Here is a 23,773-nt window from a genome sequence, read left to right as displayed (position 1 = left end):
CTACTACAACTAACCCATCTCTTTGGGAAGGACCTACTTCCACTGGGGAATCCCGCCTACCAGTGAATATGCCCTCGTCTGCTACACCTGACGTTACTATATAAGCGCCAGGCTCCTTTCTTCTGCTTCAGAATCTCCACGACCATGGTGCTCTTCGCACCTACTCCTAGGTTGAGGGATTGATTACCTCATCTTCTGTACATAGTTCTACTGTCTTCAAGTTATGTCCTAGAACCATATGCAACAGTTAGGTATCTTTATTTTGAAACGTTTCGCCTACACAGTAGGCTTCTTCAATCGAGTACAGAAAAGTTGATAGAAGCAGAAGATACTTGAAGACGATGTAATCAGTCCATCACCCTTAAAGTTTTGAGGTGGTCAGTCCCTCAGTCTGGAGAAGAGCATTGTTCCGTTGTCTGAAACAATATGAAGTTGAAGTGACAGAATCGGGCCTTATATAGTGCCAGGAGGTGAGACGTAGGTTGATTTGGGAGGGCAGGTCCTTCTCAAACCCAGCCGTTCTCACTAGTAGAGGTTGTCGAAGTAGATGGTCTGTACCAAGATACCCTTGTGTTGCAGTGTCTGACAGAATGAACATTAAAATGGTATAAAATACCGACAGATTGTTAGGTAAGACACATATGCAACAGTTAGGTATCTTTATTTTGAAACGTTTCGCCTACACCGTAGGCTTCTTCAGTCGAGTACAGAAAAGTTGATAGAAGCAGAAGATACTTGAAGACGATGTAATCAGTCCATCACCCTTAAAGTTTTGAGGTGGTCAGTCCCTCAGTCTGGAGAAGAGCATTGTTCCGTTGTCTGAAACAATATGAAGTTGAAGTGACAGAATCGGGCCTTATATAGTGCCAGGAGGTGAGACGTAGGTTGATTTGGGAGGGCAGGTCCTTCTCAAACCCAGCCGTTCTCACTAGTAGAGGTTGTCGAAGTAGATGGTCTGTACCAAGATACCCTTGTGTTGCAGTGTCTGACAGAATGAGCATTAAAATGGTATAAAATACAGACAGATTGTTAGGTAAGACACATATGCAACAGTTAGGTATCTTTATTTTGAAACGTTTCGCCTACACAGTAGGCTTCTTCAATCGAGTACAGAAAAGTTGATAGAAGCAGAAGATACTTGAAGACGATGTAATCAGTCCATCACCCTTAAAGTTTTGAGGTGGTCAGTCCCTCAGTCTGGAGAAGAGCATTGTTCCGTTGTCTGAAACAATATGAAGTTGAAGTACGAACGAACGAAAGTTCAGGTAAGATCCCAAATGGGATGAGCGGGGAAGACGGGACAGACGAAGAATAGTGCTGGAGAGGAGTGTTCTTAGTCGTATAAATAGAGCCAGGGCTTAACCCAGCAGCAAAGGCGATCGTGGGACAGATATTGAAAAGAGAAATTCCGGTTCTTCTGTTGGGACTCCGGTGGGGTGAGCTGGGAGTAAGGGACTTGCGACCTTTAGAGCTAGAGAGGAGTGCAGAACTGAGTCATGTCTTAACCCAAAAAAGCTAAGGCGAACGTGGGTCAGAGAATGGTACCTGTCTTAGAAGGTACCTGTCAGCGGATCCAAGGTTATTTGTAAGTAGGGTTAGGAGCAGGATCATGCAAGGAGTAGAAAAGGTTGTGTTGGTTTGTGGGTCTGCGAATGTCTTCGTCAAGGAGAGAGGTCCAGTAGTCATGTCGTGTCTCAAGTTTGTCTATCTGTCTGTCACTGAGCCTCTTCCAGTACAGATTCAGCGCAGGGACGTCTAACTGGGCATGGAGAGACTCGCTTGTGGCGAAGTCCTCCCATCTGACATCAAGCACCCAGCGCAGCGCCTTGTTCTGGACACGCTGCAGTTTAAGTAAGTTTGTTTTTGCTGCAAGAGAGAGGGCTAGAGGAGAGTAAGTTATCAGAGGACGTATTAGGGATTTGTAGAGGTGTAGTTTGGTGCGTTGAGAGGCATGTTTCAGCTTGTAGAGGCCCGCAAGGGCCTTACTAGCTATTGCATGCCTTGAGTGAATGTGTCCGTGTAAACGAAGAAGGTAGTCAAGATTAACGCCAAGGACAGTGACAGATTGTGTGATAGGGAAGTAAGTGCGGGTGTCAGCTGTTCTGAGTTCGACAGGTAATGGAGGATCACGTTTCCTGTAGTTAAAATACGTAATGCTGGATTTTGCTGCATTGGTTTTGATCCTCCATTTTTGTTCCCAGATGGCTATCCTGTCAACCTCATTTTGTGTTTTGTGTGTGAGTGTATCTATACTGGCATGAGTGATAAGTTGTGTAATGTCGTCTGCATAGGCTAGTGTGATGGAGTTGTGGTATATAGGTGTTGGAATGTCGTTAGTGTATAAAATGTAGAGGGTAGGGGAAAGGACAGATCCCTGGGGTACTCCAGCATTTAGTGTGAAGTAGTCAGAGTAACAGCCTTGGAATTTGATTCTCATGGTACGGCCGTCTAGGAAGTTGCAGAGGAGTTTACGAGTATTGAGAGGCAGGTTGAAGTTAGTGCAGAGTTTGTACTTGAGCCCCTCGTGCCACACAGTGTCAAAAGCTTTTTCAACGTCTTTTGCAACCAGGGCTGTCCTGTTTCTTAGTTTTGTGTTTATGTGGATGTAGTTGAGAATGATGTTAATGACATCCTGTGTGGATCTGTGTGTTCTGAAGCCAAACTGGCCATCTGAAAGTAGAGAATTATGTTCCAGGTATCTGCGAAGGCGATGATTAATGAGTTTTTCAAAGAGTTTTCCTAAAGTTTCGAGGAGGCTGATAGGGCGATAGTTTCTAGGGTCAGAGTGGTCTTTATTGGGTTTAGGAAGGAGGATAGCAGTAGCAGCTTTGAAGAGGGAAGGGAAGTATCCAGAGGCAAGGGAGGCATTGAGGAGGTTTGTGTAGGCAGTAATGATAGAGTCAGGAAGGTGTTTCAGGATAATATGGTTTAGGCCAGAGGCACCAGGAGCCTTTGGAGGAAGGTGTCTGAGGAGAGTTTTAATGTCTGTGTTGGTGAAAGGAGTGTCGAGTTCTTGGGAGGAGGTAAGAGTGTCTAGATGTATGTGGCTGTCTGGTGTTGTTTCTTGTGTGTGTGCAGTGTTCCAGTGTTCTATGTTCTGAATGTGTTGAATAACGTTAGGGTGAGGTGGGTGAGCGTGGAAGATGTTCTCCCAGATGTGTTTGAAGATGTTGGTAGCAGCTTGTGGGTCTGAGATGTGTGTGTTGTTGTGGGTGATGTGTTTGAATTTGTTGGTGGGAGTAGTGCCTCTGGTTTTTTTGATAAAGTTCCAGAAGGCTTTAGTGTTTTTAACACGCTGCCTGTCCGCTTGTTGTATTAGTCGTGACCAGTGATTGTTGTGGTCTTGGTCTAGGCTGTGTAAAATGTTGTTTCTAAGGTAAGTGAGATCTAATCGGACTTGATTAAATCTATGTGTGTTGTAGAGGAAGCGATTGTGGTAGCAGATAATTAGTCTTCTTGTTCTGAGTGACGGTTTGAAGGAATAACGAGTGGTGTGAGTTTTCTTTGGTATTGTGGTGTTGGCTGCTTGTGTAATTGTGTCCTGGATGAGCTCAAGTTGAGTATCGATGTCAGAGATAGGTTTGTTGTTGTAGTCATAGGTGAGGTTAATATTGTCTATGTGTTGTTTGAAAGCATCCCAGTCAGCGTTCTTGTAGGAGAATGAAGGTGTTGTTGGAATGAGGATAGGGTTGGAGGAGATGTGTAAGATGACTGGGATGTGATCAGAGCCTGTAATAGGGCCAGGTGAGATGTAATGTTGAAATAGAGAGCTGGCTCGGTTTGCCAGAATGATGTCTGGTTTGCCTTGGCCCGTGTGGTTGAAGAAGGTATTGAAGTCTGGGCCAAGATGAATTAGGTGTTTATGGTTTGTGAAGTTGAGTAATTGGTGACCAAGTTGGTTGTTACTGGTGTGATGAAAGGCAGTGTGTTTGGCATTCATGTCAGCTAGTAGGTAAGTTGGTGTGTTGGTGTAGTTGAAGACTAAGGAGAGGTCGTGTATGTTGAGAGTAGTGTTTGGGCGAGCATAGGTGGTGAAAAAGATAAAGGGGCCAAGGTGGGTGTGTATTCTGACCGCAAGACAGTGTTGGTGAATAAAAGGGATTGGGAGAAATTCATGTTTTATGTTGGAATTGACAAGGATGGCAACCCCATCGTGGGGATCATAGGGGGACTGTAGTGCAGTATAACCATAATGGCGGATACATTGAGGGGCTTTGAGGCAGGTACTGTTTAGCAAAACAATATCTGGCCTCTCTGCTTCAAGGAGCTCGGCCAGTAGGTGTCTAATTGTAAAGTAAGAACGTACGTTGAACTGAATCGCCTTAAACGTGATTTAATGGTTTCGTCTTAGCAAAGTTAATGTCGGGGGAGGAGTTTGGATTAAAGCCCGTGATAGTGGTGCCATCAGTGGATGTGTGTTTGTAGGTGCTACGGACCCGTTTCCTGGAGGGGGAGGAAGAGATGGATCTGTTTTTATGTTCTTTGGTCTGTCCGTTAGAAGTTGGGGTAGGTTTAGGTTTGAGTGGATTTTGTCTGGAGGAGGTGGAGTTGGACCTGGATGAGGTTTTGGTTGTGGTGGAGTGGGCGAAGGTGGATGCAGAGGAAGTGGAAGTTTTGGTAAGCTGTGAGGAAGTGGAAGCTTTGGAAGGGGATGAAGTGGGTAAGGAAGTGGGGGGAGGGGTGGTCGTAGCAGTGGCAGTAGGGGTGTTGGTGGGAGGTGTAGAAGTAGTGAAGAGAGGTAGTGGAGGAGGAGAGCTGGTGGGAGTAGGAAGTGGGGGGGTGGGAGAGAGGAAGGAGGGAGAGGTTGCAGGAGGCTTGGAAGAGAAGCAGGAAGGAGGGATAATTAAAGAGGGAAGATTGTTAGCAGACAAGATTAGGTTAAGGACATGTGAGTAGTCTGATTGGTAAGCTTGTGAGATTACCATCGCAGAGTGGGCAGCAGTGGCAAGTTGACAGTTAGTTTTGTAGTCTAGTGTGGGTGTAGAAGGAGAAGTGCTTGTAGTCTGTGTGTTGGTGTTTGATGTGTGTAGAGTAGAAGAGGTAGACCAAGTGCGTGGGGAGGCCCAGGCATTGCGGGTAGGGGAGAGAGGTGTGGAAGGGGAGGGAGGTAAGGAAGGGGAGGGAGGAGCAGGGAAGGGGTTGGGTAGGGAGGGAGGTTGGTTTGCTCTGAGGGAGGAGAGAATGTGCTTTCTAGAAGGGCAGGAATTTGCAACTGCAGTGTGTGACCCGCCGCAGTTAGAACATTTAAGGGGGAGGTTGCAAGTATTCCAGAAGTGGCCAGTTGCTGAACATCTGGAGCAGACTTGTGTAGATGTGCATGTGTTTTTGTCGTGGCCGAATTTGTAGCATTTAAGACATTGTGTGATTGGGTGGAAGTTCGGAGTGAAGAGAGCGTTTGGAGGAATGCGGATGGTCTTGGCAAAGATTCCTTGACTGAAGAGTGTAGAGGCGTCAGCAGGAGTAGAACAGCGTATTTTGAGAATGGTAGAGTTTTCTGGTCTGTAAATATCGTCAACAGAGACTTTGTTCTTAGTACTGATATCTTTTATTAAGTCTTCTTTGTCTGTGTCATAGGCTGTCAGGAGAGAGTAGTCTACGTGTTTAGCAATGACTGTGCTTTTGGCACGGTGCTCAGGAGTCCAAATAATGGTGAAGCCTGCGTTGAGGAGTTTTTGTCTGGTATCGCTTGAGGTGTACGCTTCGTAGGAATGTTTGTCAAGAAGGAGTTTGAAGCCTGAGTTGGTTTTGAAGACTTTAAGTTGAGGTGCACCAGTGATCTGATATAATAAATTTTCCGGACAGATAGTGGCATCAGGATTAGAAAATTTGAGGTTTAGCGAGAAGGAATTGGATTTAGTAGAAGCAGAGGCAGGTGTGGGAGGTTGGGGGAGAGTGGAAGGGGGGTGGGAGGTGGAAGGCAACGAAGGCATCATCTAATTACGAAAAGATGTAATTGGAGGTGACAATCGGCCAAAAAGTGAGAGTACTCAGCTAGGAAAGTACGTGTAAGTAGACACACGTACTTGCCTGGCGCAGGACACTGAGGAGGTGAACTGTAGCTTGATGGAGCACTGTATATCCTGAGTGGTGGCGAGACTGGCTGTATGGCGTGCAGTCAACAGGCGAAGAGAATTCAGGCAGCAAGAGGCTTCCTGCTTCGGTATAGGCTTCGGTATAGTGCCAGGAGGTGAGACGTAGGTTGATTTGGGAGGGCAGGTCCTTCTCAAACCCAGCCGTTCTCACTAGTAGAGGTTGTCGAAGTAGATGGTCTGTACCAAGATACCCTTGTGTTGCAGTGTCTGACAGAATGAACATTAAAATGGTATAAAATACCGACAGGGTATCTTGGTACAGACCATCTACTTCGACAACCTCTACTAGTGAGAACGGCTTTGTTTGAGAGGGACCTGCCCTCCCAAATCAACCTACGTCTCACCTCCTGGCACTATATAAGGCTCCATTCTGTCACTTCAACTTCATATTGTTTCAGACAACGGAACAATGCTCTTCTCCAGACTGAGGGACTGACCACCTCAAAACTTTAAGGGTGATGGACTGATTACATCGTCTTCAAGTATCTTCTGCTTCTATCAACTTTTCTGTACTCGACTGAAGAAGCCTACTGTGTAGGCGAAACGTTTCGAAATAAAGATACCTAACTGTTGCATATGTGTCTTACCTAACAATCTGTCGGTATTTTATACCATTTTAATGTTCATTCTGTCAGACACTGCAACACAAGGGTATCTTGGTACAGACCATCAACTTCGACCTCTACTAGTGAGAACGGCTGGGTTTGAGAGGGACCTGCCCTCCCAAAGCAACCTACGTCTCACCTCCTGGCACTATATAAAGGCTCCATCCTGTCACTTCAACTTCATATTGTTTCAGACAACGGAACAATGCTCTTCTCCAGACTGAGGGACTGACCACCTCAAAACTTTAAGGGTGATGGACTGATTACATCGTCTTCAAGTATCTTCTGCTTCTATCAACTTTTCTGTACTCGACTGAAGAAGCCTACTGTGTAGGCGAAACGTTTCGAAATAAAGATACCTAACTGTTGCATATGTGTCTTACCTAACAATCTGTCGGTATTTTATACCATTTTAATGTTCATTCTGTCAGACACTGCAACACAAGGGTATCTTGGTACAGACCATCAACTTCGACCTCTACTAGTGAGAACGGCTGGGTTTGAGAGGGACCTGCCCTCCCAAAGCAACCTACGTCTCACCTCCTGGCACTATATAAAGGCTCCATCCTGTCACTTCAACTTCATATTGTTTCAGACAACGGAACAATGCTCTTCTCCAGACTGAGGGACTGACCACCTCAAAACTTTAAGGGTGATGGACTGATTACATCGTCTTCAAGTATCTTCTGCTTCTATCAACTTTTCTGTACTCGATTGAAGAAGCCTACTGTGTAGGCGAAACGTTTCGAAATAAAGATACCTAACTGTTGCATATGTGTCTTACCTAACAATCTGTCGGTATTTTATACCATTTTAATGTTCATTCTGTCAGACACTGCAACACAAGGGTATCTTGGTACAGACCATCAACTTCGACCTCTACTAGTGAGAACGGCTGGGTTTGAGAGGGACCTGCCCTCCCAAAGCAACCTACGTCTCACCTCCTGGCACTATATAAAGGCTCCATCCTGTCACTTCAACTTCATATTGTTTCAGACAACGGAACAATGCTCTTCTCCAGACTGAGGGACTGACCACCTCAAAACTTTAAGGGTGATGGACTGATTACATCGTCTTCAAGTATCTTCTGCTTCTATCAACTTTTCTGTACTCGACTGAAGAAGCCTACTGTGTAGGCGAAACGTTTCGAAATAAAGATACCTAACTGTTGCATATGTGTCTTACCTAACAATCTGTCGGTATTTTATACCATTTTAATGTTCATTCTGTCAGACACTGCAACACAAGGGTATCTTGGTACAGACCATCAACTTCGACCTCTACTAGTGAGAACGGCTGGGTTTGAGAGGGACCTGCCCTCCCAAAGCAACCTACGTCTCACCTCCTGGCACTATATAAAGGCTCCATCCTGTCACTTCAACTTCATATTGTTTCAGACAACGGAACAATGCTCTTCTCCAGACTGAGGGACTGACCACCTCAAAACTTTAAGGGTGATGGACTGATTACATCGTCTTCAAGTATCTTCTGCTTCTATCAACTTTTCTGTACTCGATTGAAGAAGCCTACTGTGTAGGCGAAACGTTTCGAAATAAAGATACCTAACTGTTGCATATGTGTCTTACCTAACAATCTGTCGGTATTTTATACCATTTTAATGTTCATTCTGTCAGACACTGCAACACAAGGGTATCTTGGTACAGACCATCAACTTCGACCTCTACTAGTGAGAACGGCTGGGTTTGAGAGGGACCTGCCCTCCCAAAGCAACCTACGTCTCACCTCCTGGCACTATATAAAGGCTCCATCCTGTCACTTCAACTTCATATTGTTTCAGACAACGGAACAATGCTCTTCTCCAGACTGAGGGACTGACCACCTCAAAACTTTAAGGGTGATGGACTGATTACATCGTCTTCAAGTATCTTCTGCTTCTATCAACTTTTCTGTACTCGATTGAAGAAGCCTACTGTGTAGGCGAAACGTTTCGAAATAAAGATACCTAACTGTTGCATATGTGTCTTACCTAACAATCTGTCGGTATTTTATACCATTTTAATGTTCATTCTGTCAGACACTGCAACACAAGGGTATCTTGGTACAGACCATCAACTTCGACCTCTACTAGTGAGAACGGCTGGGTTTGAGAGGGACCTGCCCTCCCAAAGCAACCTACGTCTCACCTCCTGGCACTATATAAAGGCTCCATCCTGTCACTTCAACTTCATATTGTTTCAGACAACGGAACAATGCTCTTCTCCAGACTGAGGGACTGACCACCTCAAAACTTTAAGGGTGATGGACTGATTACATCGTCTTCAAGTATCTTCTGCTTCTATCAACTTTTCTGTACTCGACTGAAGAAGCCTACTGTGTAGGCGAAACGTTTCGAAATAAAGATACCTAACTGTTGCATATGTGTCTTACCTAACAATCTGTCGGTATTTTATACCATTTTAATGTTCATTCTGTCAGACACTGCAACACAAGGGTATCTTGGTACAGACCATCAACTTCGACCTCTACTAGTGAGAACGGCTGGGTTTGAGAGGGACCTGCCCTCCCAAAGCAACCTACGTCTCACCTCCTGGCACTATATAAAGGCTCCATCCTGTCACTTCAACTTCATATTGTTTCAGACAACGGAACAATGCTCTTCTCCAGACTGAGGGACTGACCACCTCAAAACTTTAAGGGTGATGGACTGATTACATCGTCTTCAAGTATCTTCTGCTTCTATCAACTTTTCTGTACTCGATTGAAGAAGCCTACTGTGTAGGCGAAACGTTTCGAAATAAAGATACCTAACTGTTGCATATGTGTCTTACCTAACAATCTGTCGGTATTTTATACCATTTTAATGTTCATTATTATGGCAACTGATCATCAGGAAGTGAGGTAAATAGTGTAGGCCAGCCAAGCACATTACCGATATATCTTCAACAAAAGAAAAAAAGGTAAAAAAAAAAAAAAGCCGTAAGGACTTTGATAACCCCCATTCATTGTGTTATAACAGTTACATAAAGCTCTTTCACGCAGAGCTCTTAAGAGCTCTATATCAGAGCTCACTATCCTAGCGAGTGAATGCTGAAAGAGAGGTGAGGAGGGGAACTGAATTAGTTTTACGTGCTGAGGATCGGAATCTCCGCTAGAAAACCTTTGAGGCTATGGGACAGAATATAAATATTTTACTAACTTCCGCACGTGCTATGTTCCAAGGCAAGTAGAATGTAAGGAATGAAGGGAATGTTGGGTAATGGTAGGGAGACATGGAGTCTTTTGTATGAGGGGAAGATGGTGTGTCCTGTGTTGGTGATGGAAGACAGGTTGCCTTGTGATGGTTGGGGAAGACAGGATGTCTTTTGATGGTGGTGGAAGACAGGGTGTCTTGTGATGGTTGTGGAAAACAGGGTATCGTGTGATGGTGGTGGAAGACAATGAAGGTTTGAGAGATAGGAAGTCTTGTGATAGCTAGGGAAGCCAGGGTGTCGTGTGATGGCTAGGGAAGCCAGGGTGTCGTGTGATGGCTAGGGAAACCAGGGTGTCGTGTGATGGTTGTGGAAAACAGGGTATCTTGTGATGGTTGGGGAAGACAGGGTGTCGTGAGATGATGGTAGAAGACAAGATGTCTTGGTATGGTTGGGGAAGACAGGGTGTCTTGTGATGGTTGGGAAGGACAGGATGTCTTGTGATGGTTGGAGAAGACATGGTGTCTTGTGATGGTGGTGTAAGACAGGGTGTCTTGTGATGGTTGGGGAAGACAGGATGTCTTGTGATGGTTGGGGAAGACAGGATGTCTTGTGATGGTTGGGGAAGACAGGGTGTCTTGTGATGGTTGGGGAAGACAGGGTGTCTTGTGATGGTTGGGGAAGACAGGGTGTCTTGTGATGGTTGGGGAAGACAGGGTGTCTTGTGATGGTTGGGGAAGACAGGGTGTCTTGTGATGGTTGGGGAAGACAGGGTGTCTTGTGATGGTTGAGGAAGACAGGGTGTGAAGATGAATGGTTCAGAGAACCGACATGTTGATAAATTAGACACATGTGCACATGTGTCTAATTTATCAACATGTCGGTTCTCTGGACCATTCATCTTCAAACCTGTCAGACACTGCAACTTCTTGGGATCTTAATACTTGGGAATTCTTCGCTTGCCTAATTCTTGGGCACGACCTACTTCGACATTGAACAAATGTTACACGACCTATGACTTCTGCACCTCTCCTGCCAACGGTTTATAAGCTCCTTCTCAGCACGTATGCCGTATTCTATTCAAGATTGATGGACTGACCACATCGACTCAAGGTTGAGGGACTGATTACCTCATTCTCCTCCTGTTCTTCAAGATTCTCCTTTGCATGGACTGATGAAGCCACTGTGTGGCGAAACGTTTCCTCAATAAAGATACCCAAGAGTTGCACATGTGTCTAATTTATCAAGACAGGGTGTCTTGTGATGGTTGGGGAAGACAGGATGTCTTGTGATGGTTGAGGAAGACAGGGTGTCTTGTGATGGTTGAGGAAGACAGGGTGTCTTGTGATGGTTGGGGAAGACGGGGTGTCTCGTGATGGTTGGGGAAGACGGGGTGTCTTGGGATGGTTGGAGAAGACAGGATGTCTTGTGATGGTTGGGGAAGACGGGGTGTCTCGTGATGGTTGGGGAAGACGGGGTGTCTCGTGATGGTTGGGGAAGACGGGGTGTCTTGTGATGGTTGGAGAAGACAGGATGTCTTGTGATGGTTGGGGAAGACAGGACGTCTTCTGATCGTTGGGGAGGACAGGATGTCTTGTGATGGTTGGGGAAGACAGGATGTGAAGGCTTACTCAGCCCTGTAACAACTTCAGTCAGTATTACTAAGGTTGGCTCCTCCTCAGGAAAATTAATGAATAGAAAAAGAAATAATAATTCACAAAGATAAACGCTTTATTATTTAGTAAAGCAAACATAAAACAATAAAACATGAAAGGTATATCCTATCTGAAAGAAAAATGAAAAATTAAATGAATAAAATAACATTTGAACTCAACGCTAATATATATAGGGGTGTCTGGTGTTGGTGACACTGCGTGTTGTTGAAATCGTAGCAGTTGCTGATGATGGGGGGGGGGGTCGCAGGTGTTGGTTACAACCCACCGGTTCGTTCTTCACAGTATAGCCATGAGTATTCTATCCCGATGACAGGAATGCAGGTTCTTTACCGCTGCAATGATGAGGGGTTACGTCATGCAATTTCATACAGGTGCACAGGTAATTAAATCCAAAAAGGGGAAGTCTCAGGACGTTAGTCCATCTCCATCAATTCTACTCGTTGATTGGCAGGTGACACTCTCTGTCATCCAAGCTGGAAAGATAGACAGGTTACCCACTGCTTAAGAAATCACTCTACATGTTAAGTACAATACCTAAAAGATGTGGTGATTATTACAACAGTCAACTTAGAGCAAGACTGAAAGGACTAAGTTTATTATTGGTCAAAAGTGAAGCTTTTAACCAATAAATCCACTAGAATACAAGGCAGGCATGTACTTACAGTAGTGCTGGGAGCTGTGAGTCTAGTGATTACTGTTTGGACCGGAGCCCTGCACGTCACCTTTCGGGGGGGGGGGTAAGAAGGAGGGGAAGGGATAGCAGGAGCTAGACTGACCCTACCTTAACAAGCAGCTGGCAATCAAACTATCACTTTTGGGGTGGGGGGAAAAAGGCGTGAATAGCGGGAGCTTGACTTACCCTACCTTAACAAGTAGCCGGCAATGAAACTATTGTTATTATATACTCCATCGCTACTCCTATCTATTGAACTTTTCCCTCACACTCCCCCATACCAAGACTTATAGTCAAGGAGTATAAGAAGAATAGGCGAGGAAAAAGTTCAACATACGGAAGTCGCATAAGGCAAGAAATCTTCTACTGTCACGATTTAACCAGTCAGAGAAATAATTGGATGAACCATTGATATACACGATATGGAACTTAAAAGCCTGGAGTGCCAATGTCCACCTCAAGAGGCGACTGTTGGTTTCCTTAAAAGTTTCTAGGTATATCAAAGGTTTGTGGTCCGTTTCTAAAATGAATTCTTTTCCCAGCAAAAGAAATTAAGTTTGGAGATACCCCACACAAGGGCCAAACATTCCTTTTCTATGGTGGAGTATCTCGTTTCTGCGGGAAGGAGTTTCCGGCTTAGGAAGCATACAGGGAAGGGAGTACAATCATGGTATTGTAGTAACACCGCACCTAAGCCAGTATTGGAGGCATCAGTTCTTAAACGAAATGTTTTATTAATATCTGGAATCTTAAGTATAGGGTCTTTCGAAAAGATACTTTTAATCTCATTAAACTTTTCCCGAGCTATGTCGGAAAGTTCAAGAGGTTCCTTCACAGACTTTTTAAGGAAGTCGGATAAGATGCCTGTAAGATGAGTAAGGTTCGGGATAAACCGTGCATAAAAATTTACAGAACCAAGAAAGCTACGCATGAGCTTCTTGGTTTTGGGGAATTTAAATTCTAATAAAGCTTTGATCTTACTGGGGAGAGGCTGCAGAGAGTTATTAGAAAGTATCAGTCCAAGATATCTAATCTTGTTATACCCAAGGAAGCATTTCTTCGGCTTGGCAGTGAGGCCATGTGAGCGTAACCTACGCAAAACTGATGTTAATGTTTGGATATGTTTGCCCCACGTGGATGTCATTATGTAAATGTTATCAAAATAAACTGATACATTTGGCATATTACCCAAGACCTTTCTCATCAGTCTCACGTAGGTAGAACAGGCAGTTACCAAACCGAAGGGCATAGTTCTATATTGCATCAGTCCTTGGTGTGTAGGAAAAGCGGAGTACTGCTTAGAAGAAGGATCTAACATTACTTGATGATATGCCTGTGCAATATCAATCATCAATCTCTGAAAAGAAGGAAGAGTCATAAAATTTGTGTAGATCGCTATCTATTAAGGGCATAGGCTCAGCATCCCACTGAGTTATAGCATTAAGGCCTCTGAAGTCAACAGCAAGTCTATATGAATTATCCTCCTTCTTAACCATGACTACTGGTGAACATTATGAAGATACTGAAGGTTCAGTGATCTTTAGTGTTAATAATTTGTCTACCTCTCGGTCAAATGCATCCCTAAGGTGAACTGGAACTGGGTATAATTTTCGTTTGATACGATTGTCCGTCACTAAGTCAATCTTATGGACTACCGAAGGTAACACCTGAATATCAGTAAAGACGTCTGAAAAGTTACTCACACATTGAAGTAGTTCATGTCTCTTATGGTCATCCAAAGATTCATTAGTATTAATATTGGTTGCGCCCGAGTGGTCAAGAGTCACCAAGTCATGTAGTTCTTCATCATAGTCTAAGTTAGAGGTGTCAATTACACACACCTTACATTCTTCAGTTGTCGTATCAAGTTCGTGTGGAAAAACTAAGTCAAAGTTATTCAAACAGTTGACCGAATTTCTTCGGTAATATTTCTTAAGGATGTTGATATGATGAAGCTTAGGTTTCCCCTTGACTTCTATGAGGTAGTCAACTTTCCTACAAATTTTTAATACTTTATATGGACCTTTCCATGCTACTAACAATTTATTTGACTTGATAGGCAAAAGTACAAGAACTTCATCCCCTATTTTAAAACTTCTCCTCTGACTTTTGGAATCAAAATAGGTTTTGTACTGGTCCATTGGCAAACTTAAGTTTTTCGAAACTATGTCAGAGGTCTCCTCAAGTTTGGATCTAAGGTCAAGGAGAAACTGATGAGATTGAACCTCAGCATTTACGTCCTCATTAGTCCATAAGTCATGAAGGATGGACAGTGGGCCTCTGGCCTGTCTACCATAGAGAAGTTCAAAAGGTGAAAACCCCAAAGAGTCACTGGGAACTTCCCTCATGGCAAACAAAGCACAGGGTAGGTAACGATGCCACTCCTTAGGTTTAAGGGAGCAAAGTTTCCTTAAAATGGACTTGAGAATCGAATGCTGGCGTTCAATCCTGCTGGGATGATAGGGTGTGGTGAAGAGAGGCTTCACTCCCAGAAGTTGGTATAGATATTGCATTAAGTCAGATGTGAATTGTGTCCCACGGTCAGACAAAATTTCTCTAGGGATGCCCACTCTGGAGAAGATGGACAAAAGGGCTTCAGCCACCTCTGTAGTGGTTATGGTCTTTAAGGGTACAGCTTCAGGGAAACTCGAAGCATAATCAACTAATGTTAATATATATCTATGTCCCCCAGATGAAAGTGGAGATAAAGGACCAACGATGTCAATAGGCACCGTAAAGATTGGCATTTTGACCATAGGTACTCGGCTGGTACCTCGGGAGGATGTCAGTTGGCAAACTTTACACGATCTACAATAGGTAGTGACATCTGAGGACATTTTTGGCCAAAAATAGGTTTCCCTAATTTCATTTAAGGTTTTGCGATGCGAGAAATGTCCCGCCACTGGCAGGTCATGAGCCATTTTAAGAACAGTCTCTCTGCATTGACTTGGAACAACTAAGATGGAATAGTCTGTCTCATCTGAATTTAATTTGAATACTGACTTGTACAAGACACTTTTTATATATTCAAATTTATATGAAAAGTTTTTCCTTTGCTTAACTTAATTTTGTTTAGCGACATTATGGCAATTCTGAAGAGAAGGGCAATTACGTTGTAAATTGACAAAGGAGTCCTTCGATATGTCTAAATGCTTAAAGTCAGGGAAAATCAAAGGATGGACAGTAGGAGAAGCCTGGGCTTTGGTCTGAGCCCTAGTCAAGACATTTATAGTATCGGAGGTGATATCTTCACTTTCATCTAACAAGTGAACCGGTGATCCTGCTACCTCGCTTTCGAGAGTAGCATCACTGGTTTTTAATCCCACTTGAATCTCACGAGACATTGTCTCATCTGAACTTTCGAGGGGCTTCTCTGACTCTACAGGAAGAGGATCTGAAACACCTATGTCCATCTTTGGTGATGAAAGGTCAACCTCAGAAGGAAGAATGGCACCTTTTATATTACCTATTAGTACGGAGCAAGAAGTGATGGGAGCTAGTACGGCTTCAGACCAACCTGTGAACCATTTAGACCTAATGTAACAACGGATGGTAGGAAAAGTGTCCGTACGGCCCAAGTAGTCTGAAAGTATAGCAGAGGAATGAGTTTCTTTAAGGTTAGGGAACAGCTTATCAGAAATGAGAATACATGTGCATCCAGTGTCTCGTAAAATGATAGATACATTAAGTCCATTAACTGCTCCTGAACAGAAGGGTGCTTGGTCATTACAGTCTTTAAAACATCTTCCAACTTTTTGGACCTTCTTAGAAGGACAATCTGGACGTTTATGTCCCTTAACACCACACAAATGACAAACAGGAATAAAAGAAGTCATTTTACTTTCCACTAGAGGCTTTTATTTCTTAAGGTCTGATGAACCCTTGCCCTTAGGGTTCGATCCCTTTAGGTCTTTATAGGAATTGTGAGCCTCAGCATACAGGTCAGCAGCCTCAGCCACTTCCTCAGCTTTAATCAGGTTACGTTCTCTGATGAATGTTCGTATCTGGTGAGGAAGAGCTGTCAGGAACTGGTCAGCAACCATGAAGTCTCTAAGAGATTCATAACTGCGATCAATTCCTGAACTCTCTATCCAAAAGTTGAACAAAAGAAAGAGTGTAACCTGTAACTGCTGAAAGTTCTGGCCAGGCTGTAAGATGGCATTCCTGAAATCTTTCCTGTAAGAATTAGTGGTTTTTTGATATGCTTTAAGGATTGCCTTCTTCAGTAGGTTATAATTACATATGATATCCTGCGACAAAGCTGCATAGATATTCAAGACTGTACCAGAAAATAACATTCCTAACCTGGTAGCCCAGGTGTCAGCAGGCCATTCACAGAGGGTAGCGGTATTTTCAAACCTGATAATGTATGAAGTTATGTGTTCCCCCTCTGTGAAGGGAGGTAAACTAGGTGTTGGAATATGTGCACTGACTGCACGTTGTTCCATTACTCCTTCCTCTAATTGTTGTTGTGTAAAAGTTAACTTTTAATTCTCTATTTCAGGGCGAGATTTTTCGAGCTCGCGATCCTTTTCTCTCTCTATTAACTCATGTTCTCTAGCTTTTTCCTCAACTTCTCTATCATTTGCTCTTTCCTCATGTTCTCTTAATTTAATCTGTTCCTTACGTATCTTAGCTTGTTCCTCACGTATTTTAGCTTGTTTCTCACATTCTCTATCCTTTGCTCTTTCCTCAAGTTCTCTTAATTTAACTTGTTCTTCACGTACTCTAGGTCTCTCCTCACGATCAAGTCTATCATGCTCTTTCTGTCTTCCTTGGATTTCTCTCTCAATTCTCTCTCTCTTCTTTTTCTCTTCTCTTTCCCTTTCTGTCTTTCTTCTCTCTCAATTCTCTCTCTTTCAAGTCTTTCCTGGATCTTAGCACTAATGAAAGATTCTAAATTTTTCCCTGTTATTCCTAACTTACTTCCAGCATTCATCCAAAACTGGTATTCCTCCATATTTGTAAGAATAACTTAAACTACCAGGGGAAAATGAAACGGGTATTAACGAAAATGGAGGGTTCAATTCCTGCTCCGCTCAAACTGTAAATAAATCAGAGGGCTTGATCCCTACTTCAATTAAACAATATGTATTAATTAAAACGAAGGGTTCTATGCCGGCTCCGAGCAAACAGTAAGTAGAATGGGGTCACTTGAACATCCAATCTTCTCACCAACAAATCAAGAGCGTCCAACGACAGTTCTTTTGATAAAATAAAGAGCTCAATGAAACAAATTGTCACTGGAAAATCTCGGGTCCCTAGAGTCTAATCCTCCAAAGTGTTTCAAGCTCGAACAAAAGGTGGCAGAAATAAATATTATATCCTGCCTGACTTGACTTAAAATAGAGACTATAACAATCATCAAATCTTTTAAATACCTGTACTGTAGTCCTACCATAGAGAATGATTACTCATGGCTGGTGGTAACCATCTGTGGTGTGCGGCGTTGAAGTTCCAATGGTAGATTTGAGATGGAGTTGAATCTTGATTCAGTCGAGTTTATCCTGGTAAGGTCGCCACTTGTGAAGGCTTACTCAGCCCTGTAACAACTTCAGACAGTATTACTAAGGCTGGCTCCTCCTCAGGAAAATTAATGAATAGGAAAAGAAATAATAATTCACAAAGATAAACACTTTATTATTTATTAAAGCAAACTTAAAACAATAAAACATGAAAGGTACATCCTATTTGAAAGAAAAATGAAAAATGAAATGAATAATATAACATTTGAACTCAATGCTAATATATATAGGGGTGTCTGGTGTTGGTGACACTGCGTGTTGTTGAAATCGTAGCAGTTGCTGATGATGGGGGGGGGGGGGTCGCAGGTGTTGGTTACAACCCACCGGTTCGTTTTTCACAGTATAGCCATGAGTATTCTATCCCGATGACAGGAAAGCAGGTTCTTTACCGCTGCAATGATGAGGGGTTACATCCTGCAATTTCATACAGGTGCACAGGTAATTAAATCCAAAAAGGGGAAGTCTCAGGACGTTAGTCCATCTCCATCAATTCTACTCGTTGATTGGCAGGTGACCCTCTCTGTCATCCAAGCTGGAAAGATAGACAGTTACCCACTGCTTAAGAAATCACTCTCCATGGTAAGTACAATACCTAAAAGATGTGGTGATTATTACATCAGTCAACTTAGAGCAAGACTGAAAGGACTAAGTTTATTATTGGTCAAAAGTGAAGCTTTCAACCAATAAATCCACTAGAATACAAGGCAGGCATGTACTTACAGTAGTGCTGGGAGCTGTGAGTCTAGTGATTACTGTTTGGACCGGAGCCCCACACGTCACCTTTCGGGGGGGGGGAAGAAGGAGGGGAAGGGATAGCGGGAGCTAGACTGACCCTACCTTAACAAGCAGCCGGTAATCAAACTATCACTTTCGGGGAGGGGAAAAAAGGGGGGGGGGGAATAGCGAGAGCTGGACTTACCCTACCTTTTAACAAGTAGCCGGCAATGAAACTATTGTTACTATATACTCCATCGCTACTCCTCTCTATTGAACTTTTCCCTCACACAGGATGTCTTGTGATGGTTGGGGAAGACAGGGTGTCTTGTGATGGTTGAGGAAGACAGGGGTGTCGTGTGATGATTTTGGAGAACAGGGTGTCTTGTGATGGGGAAAGCAGGGTGTTCTGCGATGGTTGGGGAAGGCAGGATGTCCTGTGATGGTTGGGAAAGACTGTGTGTCGTGTGATGGTGGTGAAAAACAGGGTGTACTGTAATAGTTGGGGAAGACAGGGTGTCCTGTGATGGTTGGGGAAGACAGGCTGTCTTGTGATGGTTGGGGAAGACAGGGTGCCGTTTGATGATGGTGGAAAACAGGTTGTCTTGTGAGTGTTAGGGAGAACAGGTAATTTTGTGATGGTGGTGGAAGACAGGTTTTCTTATGATGGTTGGGGAAGACAGGGTGTCTTGTGGTGGTTGGGGAAGACAGGGAGTCCTGTGATGGTGGTGGAAGACAGGGTGTCCTGTGATGGTGGCAGTAGACAGGGTGTCTCGTGACAGTGGAGAAGGTATAGGTTTAAGTGATGATGATGGAACTCGGGAAGTCACGAGACTGTTGGGGAGAGAAGAAAGCTGTCTATGAGGAAGGACGGGTGCACTGTCTGGTGATTAGAAAAGACGTCAGTATTCTGTGTCAGTATTCTGTGTCATGGGAAGGTGGATTCCTGTTATGGTGGGGGAAATTGCCGGTGGACGCTTGGGATGGTGGGGTTGTCAGTGAATTTCTGGTATGGTGCGGTTGTCGGCGGATCTCTGTGATGATTGGGTTATCAGCGGATTTCTGGGATGGTGGGATTTTCGGCTGATTCCTGGGATGTTGGGGGTAATCAGGGGATTCCTGCGATGGTAGGGTTTTCGGAAGATTCGTGGGATGGTGCAGATGTCAATGGATTCCAGGGATGGTGGGGCTGTCGATGGATTCCTAGGATTGTTGGGTTTTCGGTGAATTCCTGGGTTGGTGGGGTTGTCGATGGATTTCTGACATGCTGGGGTCGTCGGTGGATTCCTTGAGTGGTGGGGTTATCAGTGAATTCCTGGGACAGTGAGCATGTAGCTGGATTATTTTCCTTGTGGGTTCTTTGATGGTTAGAGCGTAGCAGTAATTCTGTTAATGTAAGGAAGGAGTTGTTTGTCAAATGTTGGGAGAGGCGGGACGCCCTGTGATATTGGATAAGAGTGAGGAGTCCAGCATAGTATAGGAAGACAGAAGAGTCCCCTGATAGTGAGGAATGAATAAAGTGTACTGCCATAGTTCGAAAAGAGGAAGGATTCCTATAATGGTGGGAAAACACTGGAAAGTCCTGAGATAGAGAGAGTTGAGGGAGAAGTGTTGCGATAGTGAGACGCGGCGGGTCCGTTAATGGTTGTTGATAAGAGAATCGAGTGATAGAGGAGTGAAGAGGAAGAAGTCTTTCGATTGTAAGTATTTTTATATTCTAATTTATATAACGTTTAGTAGTGGATGCAATATTATCTGGTTTAAGAGTAAGTTTTAATATGGGGAGTGATTAACATTTTACAGGTCTAAATTTTGTTCATCTCCATACTGTCATCAAATGCAAATAAAATTAAAACTCAGGGAAGAATTTACAGTGATTTCTACAAATCTTTTTAACAACATGTTTCTTCTTGAGGATGGATAACAGTGCAATTCCACACGTTCATTATCATTGAATTAAGGTGTCTCTTTCCACAAATGTGAGGACATGACACTTAAAATGTCACTCCTGAGACAACTCAGGTTCACAAGAAAAAAACAACGACCCTGTTTTATTTACTTACTTAAACGTGAAATAAATCAATTCTGCCGGTTATCTCGCAAGTTACTAAACAAGACACCTAAAAACGTTGTAAGATAACTACTAACAGCTTCCCCAAGCAACAATATTCTCACTTTAACTGTTCATAGCTAATAGAAGGATTTCTAGGTATCGAATCACTTACGGCATAGATGGCTTACACCCCCTATGACAATGCACGGAGCTATGTAGCACTTATTTGTAAATGAGATGCTGCAACACAATATTTGCTCAACCCTCCCACTTCTCCATCTCTCTACGCCACCAAGTATGATTCTGAGAGAGTGCACAGCTGAATTATTGCATTCACTTGTAACATGCAAATGATGGTGGTCAGGCAATGCTGAAATAATGATTGTGAAATTGTGAAAACGGGAGATGCTAAATTTAATCATTCACTGAATCTTTATAAGCTAAGCAATCCCGATTATTTACGATCTGCTACTCTTTAGGGGGAAGGGGGATTGGGGGGGGGGGAGAACTCCATGATATGGTCAAGAAGCATTTTGTGGAAAATATTGTATATATTTTCCAGAAATGCAGTAGTTATATGTAATTAGATGGTCATACTGTATTTAATAAAATTTATGTTATCGAAAACGGGAAGCTGCACCTGCGCAGGACAGTCACCATTTTTGTGTTTGAATGGAGTAACAGACGTTAAATGTAATGGGAAGAATTTTTCGTGCTCTAGAGGTTAAAAATTGGGCTGACACCTCTCAAATAGGAGGCGAAATTGTTGGATGTGCATTCCTGCATAACTTGAGATATCAGGCGACTGGACAAGACAACTCCAGGAACCTCAGATAAGCTGTCTAATTTATGTTTAAACTCTGGCCAGTAAATTTTTCATAAATGTAGGCAAAAGGGAGGGTCCTGTACATGACACATTAATCTCCAGTCAAATTAGTGAGTGTTATGATTAAGATATATTCTCCTTCTGTTATATAAATGTGTTTATATATAATCATATTTTAATTTAATATACAGTCCACAAATTTATATATTTACCAGCATTCCTGATGTACATATTTCATTTATAATTAATAGGTCCAGAGCAACTTGTGGATATGACAGTTGTAGGTATCGAAGGGGGACATTTTTTGCGACCTAGGTGTCCCAAATTCCTACTTGTCTAACTGATAAATAATAATTATCTTTGTTCATTTACTGTTATGTACATAATGATACATTCAGATAAATGTAATTTTCCACACATTTGGTCAGATGAATTGGACTTTTCTGTCTTTTTCCTCCGACAGCCCCTAATTACCCCTTACTCCTCCCTTTCCTACTTCATCCCTCCCTTTCCTGCTCTATTCCTCCCTTTCCTGCCCCATCCTTCCCTTCCCTGCCCTATCCTTCCCCTCCCTGTCCCATCCTTTCCTTCCTTGCTCCATCCCTCTTTCTTTCTCGATCCCTCTCATTCCTTTACTGCTTTTAGCCTTTGCGGTCCTTCCCTCAGGAATTCTAGCTCCTATGTTGGGGAAAGACTGTCGTTATCTGTCCCATTCCGTTGAGTTCCTTGGTGATGGTGGTGTTTGCCGTGGAATCTGGATCATCTAGGGATGTCCCGATAACCCTCTGGAGTTCCAGAGGCTGGCTTAGAGTGTCCTGGTGATGGATGAATCTCTGGAGGCTGCTTGTCGGTTTCAGGAGGTGGTGGCCGAGAGAGGTATGCCTTTTGGCAAGTTTCCGGCCTCCCTCTTTTTTGTCTACTGAGGTGGCTCGGTTTATGTGAGGTTGCTATCCTGATTGCTGGTTTACCGGCATGAAGAGTAGGGTATGGCACGAGTTCCATGCAGCATCTGAACTGCTGGCTGTACTGTGGGCCCTCTTGGGTGTGGAGGGAGATATACACTCCCTTTCATTTTTCCCCTTTTGTTGTGCCTTTATTTTTTCTTTTAAATCAAGAAAGGGGAAACATATTATAAAGACCCATTCCAATGACTTGCCTCCTCTTGGATCTTTTCTTGCATCGCCCCGTACAGACCCTGGCATGCCTTGGGACTATTATTCGAACTTCTCTTCCAACCCGGTACCTTCTTCCAACCCGGTACCGCGGTATGACTGACCTTTGCATGGCTTTGACTATGATCCCTGCCTCTCCACTTACAGTGAATCGATTCACGGATCAAGCACATGACTCTCGACGGCCCTCCTCTAACCTTCCGTCCAAATAACCTCGACCTGTCACTGATGACTTCACCTCAGTATTCTCTTACTCTTCTAAGAAATGGCCAACTAAGTAGTTCCTCCCATTGCGCACTGTTTTCAAAATCCTTCTTGGACTAACTTCTACTACTGACTGTCTTTCTGACCACAGCATCACCAAGGCCATCTTTCCCACATAGAGCAGAACATTTCCTTCCGCATTCTTAAGAGTGGCACACACATTGTCACAGTACAAAATATAAAGTAAGGACATAATCTTTCACGTCTTGATGTTGTTGACAAGACAACGGTTATGATCCACAAGAACATCTTTAAATCTTGCTTTGAATCTATTGTCCTTCCACATACGATCGTTCAAAGTGACTTTCTCACGTGTAACGAATACATTCTGGAGCAACTCGAGCTCCAGAATCTCCCAATCATTAAAGTTGGCACTTATATATTCCCTGACAGCAGGCAGATGCGCTATCCTTACAATATAGCGAGGCTAACTTTTGACAGCTGTGAACTACCACCATCTGTTTACATAGTGGGACAGTGTCTACAAATGCCTGCACTGCAACAATGTCGAAAATGCTGGTGCTTCGGGCACCCTGCAAAATATTGCAGCTCAGAGGCAGAATGCAGTGTCTGTGGTGCTGCTGACCATAGCAGTCCATCTTGCAGCCACCCTTTCTCTGGCTTTAACTACCAAGAGGCGCACTCGGCTTATTCTCGCCGTTGCCCAAAAGAGGGCTTCTCGCATGCCATGGCAGTTTCCCATCTCCCCTCCAAGGAAGACTCCTACGGCTCTCATATTCCAGGGCCGCTAGACGGTCCCAGACCTCGGTGGTGCCTGCTTCCACAAGTGCCTCTGTGCCCCTTACTTCCTCAGTAAAATAAGTGTCCAGCTCTTTTACAATCCTGAGCTCTGAGGTTCCAACCTCATTATTTTACCGTTCCTACGGTTTCACCTTCCTACTCACATGTTTCAACGTCTACACGCCCCCTCAAATCTAAATGGACGCCACATATCCCTTCTTCTCCAGAGTCTACATCTTCATTTACGTCCACAGCTCCTTCAACCCCCAAAACCACATGACAC

This window comes from Cherax quadricarinatus, chromosome 16 (assembly GCF_038502225.1).
Source record: "Cherax quadricarinatus isolate ZL_2023a chromosome 16, ASM3850222v1, whole genome shotgun sequence".
NCBI classification, from domain to species: Eukaryota; Metazoa; Arthropoda; class Malacostraca; order Decapoda; family Parastacidae; genus Cherax; species Cherax quadricarinatus.
The sequence above is the reverse complement of the archived record's forward strand: the minus strand, read 5'-3'. Positions refer to the sequence as shown.